This window comes from Rhinopithecus roxellana, chromosome 16, assembly GCF_007565055.1.
Source record: "Rhinopithecus roxellana isolate Shanxi Qingling chromosome 16, ASM756505v1, whole genome shotgun sequence".
Lineage (NCBI taxonomy): Eukaryota > Metazoa > Chordata > Mammalia > Primates > Cercopithecidae > Rhinopithecus > Rhinopithecus roxellana.
This window is the reverse complement of record NC_044564.1, coordinates 37014463-37024432: the sequence shown is the minus strand read 5'-3', so window position 1 is coordinate 37024432 and position 9970 is coordinate 37014463.

The following is a 9970-nucleotide window of genomic DNA, read 5'->3' as shown; positions in this document are numbered from 1 at the left end:
CTCCCAGGTTCAAGCAATTCTCCTGCCTCAGCCTCCTGAGTAGCTGGGATTACAGGCTTGCACCACCATGCGCAGCTAATTTTGTGTATTTTTAGTAGAGACAGGGTTTCTCCATGTTGGTCAGGCTGATCTCCAACTCCCAACCTCAGGTGATCCGCCCACCTCGGCCTCCCAAAGTGCTGGGATTACAGGTGTGAGCCATTGTCCCCGGCCAGTTATTTTTATTTATTTATTTATTTTGAGATGGAGTTTCACTCTTGTTGCCCAGGCTGGAGTGCAGTGGTGTGATCTTGACTCACTACAACCTCCCCTCCCAGGTTCAAGTAATTATCCTGCATCAGCCTGCTGAGTGGCTGGGATTACAGGTGTGAACCACCACACCCCACTAATTTTTGTATTTTTTGTAGACACAGGGTTTCTCCATGTTGACCAGGCTGGTCTTGAACTCCTGACCTCAGGTGATCCACCCGCCTCGGCCTCCCAAAGTGCTGAAATTACAGGTGTATTCAGAGTTAAACTTAATCTCTCTCCCTGATTGCGGCCATCTTGACACCAATATCAATAGTCCTGAATAGTCTTTCTTCCTGTTTTAACAAGTGTCTGAATAATTTTTCACTTAATGAGGCTGCAGTCCTAAGAAATTTGGATTGGATTTTCTATGCTTTCAGAGCTTAAAAAAAATCTAAGGCATGATTAGATTTTTCAGTATGAGACTTAATAATGACTTTCTTAGGATAAATATATTGAGTTTTTTAATTGTAGTCTAACTTGCACAAAAGGATTTTCTTTTTTTTTGAGATGAGGTCTTGCTGTTTCACCCAGGCTGGAGGGCAGTAATGCCATCTTGACTCACTGCATCCTCCACCTCTGGAGCTCTAGTGATCTTCCCACCTCAGCCTCCTGAGTAGCTGGAACTATAGGCACGTGCCACCACACTTGGCTAATTTTTGTATTTTTGGTAGAGATGGCATCTCGCCATGTTGCTCAGGCTGGTCTTGAACTCCTGGGCTCAAGCAATCCTCCCACCTTGGCCTCCCAAAATGCTGGGATTAAAGGTATGATATGGGTTGTCTGTGTCCCCATCGAAGTCTCAACTTGAATTGTATCTCCCAGAATTCCCATGTGTTGTAGGAGGGACCCAGGGGGAGGTAATTGAATCATGGGGGCTGGTCTTTCCCATGCTATTCTCGTGATAGTGAATAAGTCTCACGAGATCTGATGGGTTTATCAGGGGTTCCTGCTTTTGCTTCTTCCTCATTCTCTCTTGCTGCCACCATGTAAGAAGTGCCTTTTACCTCCTGCCATGATTCTGAGGCCTCGCCAGCCATGTGGAACTGTAAGTCCAATTAAATGCCTTTTTCTTCCCAGTCTCAGATATGTCTTTATCGGCAGTGTGAAAACAAACTAATACAAGGTGTGAGCCGCTGCTCCTGGCCACAAAAGGAAATTTAGTGGCCGTATGTTGTTCCCAAAATGAAAGGATTAGAGAACCGGGCTTAGAAAGGATGAGGAAGGAGGCAAGCCTCAAGGGACCTGGAGCAGGAAGATGGAAGTCTCTTAAAGGTGAAGTCAGGGACCATTTTTTTTGGTGTCTTTATAGTTCTGCACAAGGCTCCAGTTCCATCGGCAGTGGGTTTGTCTGTTAGTTTCTTTGGTCCTCCCAGAGTGGCAAACCCCAGCTATGCCTGCACACTGGAATCACCTGGAGAGTTTAAACTTTTTTTTAATTTCCCAGCCCTACTCCCAGAAATTCTGACTGAGGGTAATTGGCCTGGGGCCCCTCTGGGTCTTGTTTTTTTCTTTTTTTTTTTTTTGGAGATGAAGTTTCTGTTGCTCAGGCTGGTGGGCAGTGTTACAATCTTGGCTTACTGAAATCTCTGCCTCCCGGGTTCAAGAAATTCTCCTGCCTCAGCCTCCTGAGTAGCTGGGACTACAGGTGCACTCCACCATGCTCGGCTAATTGTATTTTATTTTTTCACCGTGTTGCCCAGGCTGGTTTTGAACTCCTGAGCTCAGGCAATCCGCCCACCTCGGCCTCCCAAAGTGCTGGGATTACAGGCATGAGCCACTGTGCCTGGACGGTCTTGGTCATTTCTGGAGCTCCTAGGTGCTTCCAGGACACAAGAGGAAAAACAGCCCACCCCCGGGGCCCGAAAAAAAGTGCACTGGGGGCTGCTCCGGGCCTGTGCTTTGAAGATGGAATTAAAAACAAAATCCCCTTCTAAGCTAGAAAACCTCTCCACAAAATAGAAGAGAAAGAAAACAATTTTATTATCGAATAAGCATCAAATAGAGTGATGTCCATCACAGGCAATCTGCTAAAAGATTGCAAAGACTGAAAGAAACTTCCCTGTTTTGTACAGGCAAGTGGCTGCAACACATTGCAGTAATTAGGTTTGCAGTGTGGAGTCAGGTGGCAAGTAAGGCCCATCTCCTCTCTGCATACTGGGAGACAGGGCCATTCTCTTCCTTGATGGTTACATTTCAGACTGGGAGACAGGGTCATTCTCTTCCTTAATGATTACATTTCAAACTGGGAGACAGGGGCATTCTCTTCCTTGATGACTACATCTCAAGGAGATGTCTCTTGGGTCCTTGCGGAAATATTCCTGGCATTGGGAGGCAGGAAAGAGGCTTGTTTGGCCATTAGTAGATTTACATACATTTGAAAAGGACAGAGATGCTGGGGGTGGTGGCTCAGTAATTCCAACACTTAATGGGAGGCCAAGGCAGGCAGATCACCTGAGGTCGGGAGTTTGAGACCAGCCTGACCAACATGGAGAAATCTCATCTCTACTAAAAATACAAAATTAGCTGGGCGTGGTGGTGCATGCCTGTAATCCCAGCTACTCGGGAGGCTGAGGCAGGAGAATCACTTGAACCTGGAAGGCAGAGGTTGCAGTGAGCTGAGATTGTGCCATTGTACTCCAGCCTGGGCAACAAGGGCGAAACTCTGTCTCAAAAAAAAAAAAAAAAAAAAAAAAACAGAAAGAAAAGGTAGCAGGGGTGTGGTGGCTCAAGCCTGTAATCCCAACCCAGCCTTTTTTTTTTTTTTTTTTGAGACGAAGTCTTGCTCTGTCATGCAGTGGCGCAATCTCAGCTCACTGCAACCTCCGACCTCTGCTTCCCAGGTTCAAGCAATCCTCCTGCTCCCAAGTAGGTAGGAGAACAGGCATGAGCTGCCACACCTGGCCAATCCCAACACTTTGGGAGGCCGAGGTAGGCAGATTGCTTTGAGCCCCAGGAGTTCCAGACCAGCCATGGCTGACATGACAAAACCCCATCTCAGCTGGGCATGGTGGCTCACTCATGCCTGTAATCCCAGCACCTTGGGAAGCTGAGGTAGGTAAATCACTTGAGGTCAGGAGATCAAGACCAGCATGGTGAAACCCTGTCTCTACTAAAAATACAAAAAAAAAAAATTAGCTGGATGTGGTGGTGCATACCTGTAGTCTCAGTTATTCAAGAGGCTGAGGTGGGAGGATGGCTTGGGCCCAGGAGGCGGAGGTTGCAGTGAAAAGGTAGAAAGAAAGAAAAGGTGAGAAAAAGAAAAGGTGGCTGAATATGGTGAGAGGCTCACACCTGTAATCACAAAGCTTTGGGAGGCCAAAGTGGGAGTTCAAGAGCAGCCTGGGCAAACATAGTGAGCTCCCAGCTCTATTTTTATTTTTATTTTTTTTGACACAGGGTCTTACTCTATCACCCAGGCTGGAGTGCAGTGGCATGATTACAGCTCACTGTAGCCTTGAACTCCTGGACTTGGGCAATCCTCCCACCTCAACCTCCCAAATAACTAGGACTACAGATGCATGTCACCAAGGCTAGTTAACATTTTTGCATTTCTTGTAGAGATGAGGTCTCTCTATGTCACCCAGGGTGATCTTGAACTCCTGGTCTCAAGTAATCCTCCCACTTTGGCCTCCCAAAGTGCTGGGATTACAGATGTGAGCCATTGAGCCTAGCAAGACCCCCATCTCCACAAAAGATTTAAAAATTAGCCAGTCATGGTGGTGTGTGCCTGTGGTCCCAATTACTTGAGAGGTCAAGGTGGAAGGATTGCTTGAGCCCAGGAGTTCAAGGTTACAGTGACTTTTGATTGCTCCACTGCACTCCAGCCCAGGCCACACAGCGAGATGAAAGAAAAGAAGAGAGAAGAGGAGAAAAGAAAAAAGGCTGCAGGAGTCTCTTATTTTCTAGGAGAATATTAAGCCTCCTTATTTCTCCTTTGTATGTGCTTTTGCACTGGGAGCCAGGACCCTCATGTGCCTGTCATTGGAGCTGCTCGGTAGGTTCCTGCTGTGCAGATTCCTGTCCTGTTGGACACAGGCTCACTCACCAGCCTTCCCTGGAGAGGCTCCATTCTAGAGACACCAGCAAAGGGCCACAGTGGAAATGTTCCCACCGGAACCATTGGGTTGATATATTATTGGAATGCAAGGCTCATCCCTGTCGTCAGAGGACTGCTGTCTCCCTAGGGTTTGACACAGCAGGACCCTGGAGCCACAGCTCTCACTGTGGCCTAATGTTGGGATATATGAGGCACCAGTGCCCTATCTGATGCCCTCTGGGACTGAGGGGAGCTTCTGGGTAAGAGCATAGAGAACTTTTTTTTTTTTTTTTTTTTTGAGACAGGGTCTCATTCTGTTGCCTAGGCTGGAGTACAGTGGCCTGATCCCTGCTCTCCGCAGCCTCAACTCTCCTGGCTCAACTGATCCTCCCACCTCAGTCTCCCTAGTAACTAAAACTACAGGCACAAGCCGCCACCACACCCAGCTTTTTTTTTTTTTTTTTTTTTGAGATGGAATCTTGCTCTGTCAAAGAGCCTGGAGTGCAGTGCTACAATCTTGACTCACTGCAACCTTTGCCTCCTGGGTTGAAGCAATTCTCCTGCCTCAGCCACCCCAGTAGCTGGGATTACTGGCATGGGCCACCATGCCAGGTTGATTTCTGTATTTTTAGTAGATACGGGGTTTCACCATGCTGGCCAGGCTAGTCTGGAACACCTGACCTCAGGTCATCTGCCTGCCTTGGCCTCCCAAAGTGCCAAGATTACAGGTGTTAACCACCACACCTAGTCTAATTTTTTATTTTTTTGTAGAGATGGCATCTCCCTATGGGTTCGAGCCCCAGGCTCATCTTGAACTCCTGGGCTCAAGCAATCCTCCTGCCTTGGACTCCCCAAGTGTTGGGATTCTAGGCATGAGCCACTGCCCTTGGCCAGCTGAGAACTTTGGAAGCCAGCAGTGTGCTTTGTGAACGAAGGCTGTTTTCAGTGGTTTACGGCTGTACTTCAGGATTCAGGTGTTCTTATCCACCGACTGCTTGTGAGCTCCCCTGCCCTGGCAGGGAAAGTCGTGAGTGCAATGGACAGGCACTATCTAAGGTTTCCACATTTGGCCTTTGATAAGGGCAGACATTTTGTCTCCTGTAATGGAAGAACTTGACAAGGAAGAAAACCCCCAAGTGCTCCTGAGAAACATCCTATCCTTAAGGAAAATATCTTGGCCGGGCGCACTGGCTCACACCTGTAATCCCAGCACTTTGGGAGGCCGAGGCGAGTGGATCACGAGGTCAGAAGACTGAGACCATCCTGGCTAAGATGGTGAAACCCCGTCTCTACTAAAAATACAAAAAATTAGCTGGGCATGGTGGCGGGCGCCTGTAGTCCCAGCTACTCGGGAGGCTGACGCAGGAGAATCTCTTGAACCCGGGAGGCAGAGCTTGCAGTGAGCCGAGATCGCGCCACTGCACTCTAGCCTGGGCGACAGAGCCAGACTCCGTCTCAAGAAAAAAAAAAAAAAGAAAACTATCTTCACACAAGTAAAGTGGCACCAACTTCTTTCACCTTATAAACCCTTTTCCTTTCAATGTACCCATTCAATAAGCACCAGACCTGGTTTTCAGAGACTCAGAGAAATTTAGAACAACATACCAATGGTAGGAGATGTATGGGGAAAGAAAGAGCCTTTTTTGACTTGGCTCAATGGCTCATGCTCACAATCCAAGCACTTTGGAGGCCAAGGGGGGAAGATCATTTGAGCCCACAAGTTCAAGATCAGCCTGGGGAGCATAATGGGGCCAGTCTCTTCGAGAATTTTAAAATTCACCAGTCGTGGTAGTATGCACCTATGGTCCCAGCTACTCAGGAGGCTAAGATGAGAGGATTGCTTGAGTCCAGAAGGTGGAGGTTGCAGCACACCGAGATTACACCATTGCACTCAAGCCTGCGGGACAGAGCAAGACCCTACCTCAAAAAAAAGGAAACCCAACCACCTTTTCTTCCCCATCAGTCAGTTCATATCTGAAGCCCCTATAACAAAAGACAGATTAAGAAGAGAAAAGCATACACATTTATTTTACATAAGTTTTATGAAACACTGGAGGCTTCAGAAATGAAGACCCAATGAAACAGGGAAACCTATGTGTTCTTTTTTGAGAGGGAGTCTCATTGTGTCACCCAGGCTGGAGTGCAGTAGCACAATCTCGGCTCAATGCAACCTCCACCTCTCACGTTCAAGTGATTCTCCTGCCTCGGCCTCCCAAGTAGCTGAGATTACAGGTGTCCGCCACCGTGCCTTGTGAAACCTATGTATTTTAATGCTAAGTTTGATGAAGACTGGACAGGCGTGCAGAAGTGTGATTGAACAGAGGGACATGACCTAATTGTAAGAGACAGGGGATTTGCAAGACATGTTTGTTCAGATTCTTCTCAGTGTGCTTGTGTCTTCAGAGATAAGGACATTCCTTTCCTCCGAGTGTAGAGAGGACACCTAAAAAATGAGGATTTAATGACCTGCTTCAGGGGAAAAGGGTGAAGGGGAGGGTGAGGGTCACTTTCCTGCCAGGCTGGAGTGCAGTGGCATGATCTCAGCTCACTACGATCTCTGCCTCCTGGGTTCAAGTGATTCTCCTGCCTCAGCCTCCCAAGTAGCTGGGTCTACAGGTGCGTACCACCCTACCCAGCTAATTTTTGTATTTTTAGTAGAGATGGGGTTTCATCATGTTGGCCAGGATGGTCTCGCTCTCTTGACCTCGTGATCCACCTGGCTTGGCCTCCCAGATTGCTGGGATTATAGACATGAGCCACCGCACTTGACTTTTTTTTTTTTTTTTTTTCTTGAGACAGAGTCTCACTCTGTCACCCGGACTGGAGTGTGATAGCTTGATCTCAGCTTACTGCAACCTCCGCCTTCTGGGTTCAAGCAATTCTCCCTCGCTCAAGTGATTCTCCCACTTCAGCCTCCCAGTAGCTAGGACTACAGGTGCACGCTACCACAGCCAGCTACTTTCTGTGTTTTTTGTTAGTCACTTCTCAAAAATGAAAGAGGGCTGGATGCAGTGTCTCACGCCTATAATCCCAATGTCTTCGGAGGCCGAGGTGGGAGGATTGCTTGAGTCCAGGAGTTTGAGACCAGTCTGGCCTGTAGTCCCAGCCACTCAGGAGGCTGAGGTGTGAGGTGTGAGGATTGATTGAGCCCTGGAGGTTGAGGCTGCAGTGAGCCATGATCTCGCCACTGTGCTCCAGCCTGGGCAACAGAGTAAGATCCTGTCTGGAAAAAGTAAAAATACATAATAAAATAGTAAATGAAAGTGCTTTTGATATATACTGCTGACTTTTTTTTTTTTTTTTAGACAGAGTCTAAAGAGACAGGCTTTCACCATACTGGCCAGGCTGGTCTCAAACTCGTGACCTCGTGATTCACCTGCCTCGGGTTCAAGTGATTCTCCTGCCTCAGCCTCCCAAGTGGCTGGGATTATAGGCACCTGCCACCATGCTGGCTAATTTTTGTATTTTTAGTAGAGACGAGGTTTCACCATGTTAGCCAGGCTGGTCACGAACTCCTGACTTCAGGTGCTCCACCTGCCTCAGCCTCTCAAACCGCTGGGATTACAGGTATGAGGCACCATGTCCAGCCATCAAATACAATTTATAGGAAAAAGATTAATCAAAGTGTCCATCCAAGTCAACACAATTTTCATTATTGTTTTTAAAAGTTCTATATGAAACCCAGAATAGAAAATGTATAAAATTTTACATTAAGTAGATCCGCTTACTGGATCCGCTTAGTAGAATGTGATTTCTTTTCCACCTATAGACTGGAGAAAAGGGGCAATTGTCAAGGAAAAAGAGAAAGAGAAGGGAAGTAATAGTAGATGTGGGAAGGGGAGTGGCCCTTAAAACCACAGCCCTCATTAGGGAGAGACCGTTAGAACTATAAATACCAGATCAGTTCACAACAAAGAAAACAAAGCACAGTTAAGCATCCACATTTGGGGATGGGGAATGCAATGATAGTGAATGTGTAGTTATCTGGGAAGAATATCAAATTATCCATTTTCCTTTTAGACATTAAGAGCATTCCAAGCATGAATTTTTTTTTTTTTTTTCAAGACAGTTTCACTCTTGTTGCCCAGGCTGGAGTGCAATGGCGTGATCTTGGCTCACTGCAACCTCCGCCTCCTGGGTCCCGGTTCAAGCAGTTCTCCTGCCTTAGCCTCCTGGGTAGCTGGGATTACAGGCACACGCCACCACACCCAGCTAATTTTTGTATTTTTAGTAGAGACAGGATTTCACCACGTTGGCCAGGCTGGTCTCAAACTCCTGACCTCGTGATCCACCTGCCTCGGCCTCCCAAAGTGCTGGGATTACAGGCATGAGCCACCGCGCCCGGCTCAAGCATGAATTTGAGTTCCCAAATTAGTTGCCAAACATTTAGCTTTTCCAGCCCCAAGCTTCTGATCTCGAAAATGAAAGTGGACAGGCAACTTGAGTATTCGTTCTGTGCTCCTATGACCTGTGTACTTCTATGACCTTAATAGTTTTTTGTTTGTTTGTTCGTTTTTTGAGACGGAGCCTCGCTCTGTCCCAGGCTGGAGCGCAGTGGTGTTATCTTGACTCACTGCAACCTCCGCCTTCTGGGTTCAAGAATTCTCCTGCCTCAGCCTCCCAAGTAGCTGGGATTACAGGCAAGCACCACTATGCCTGGCTAATATTTGTATTTTTGGTAAAGACGGGTTTTCACCATACTGGCCAGGCTGGTCTCAAACTCGTGACCTCGTGATCCACCTGCCGTGGCCTCTCAAAGTGCTGGGATTACAAGCATGAGCCTCCGCACCTGGCTGTTTTGTTGTTTTTTTTTTTTTTTTTTTTTTTTTTTTTTTTTTGAGATGGAGTCTTGCTCTGTCACTCAGGCTGGAGTACAATGGCCCGATCTTGGCCCACTGCAACTTCTGCCTCCCGGGTTCCAGCAATTCTCCTGCCTCAGCCTCCTGAGTTGCTAGGATTACAGGTGCGTGCCACCATGCCTGGCTACTTTTTGTATTTTTAGGAGAGCAGGGGTTTTACCATGTTGGTCAGCCTGGTCTCGAACTCCTGACCTCACGATCCACCCACCTTGGCCTCCCAAAGTCCTGGGATTACAGGCATGAGCCACCGTGCCTGCCTGGTTTAATAGTCTTTTTAATGAGGAGGGCTAAGAATTATCTTGTTTCCTGTAGTATAAGTGATTGTTATTGACTACCAAGAATAAAGAGAAATAATTATCTAGTCTTCATTAAGTGCCCCCGTTGCAGGAGAGGATGTGAGGGATTAACACCTCTCTCTCCCTGAGAGCTGAGGCATTCTGGCTTCCGTTATAATGAGCAGGCGACGATTTGTCACCTGCTCCTTGCCACTAATGCCCACAAGTTGATTGGCTTCAGGCAGTTTACCTCCCAAGGGGCTGAAGCACATAAATTCAGAGTGGAGACTCTGTCTTATTACCTCATCTGCCGGGACGTCATCTATCCACCTTCTTCCTTAGACAAGGCTGATGGAAGTTTCCTTAGCATTTGGAGTTGTTAGTTCTTCGTGTTCCTCCCTGGGGAAGGCTTCTGTTTTCCTTTATGAGGTCTTCAGGGCACCAGTGCATTTGGTGGTGCTGTTCTCTGTTTGACATAAGTTATAACAATCCTGAGTTAGTTTCTTTTG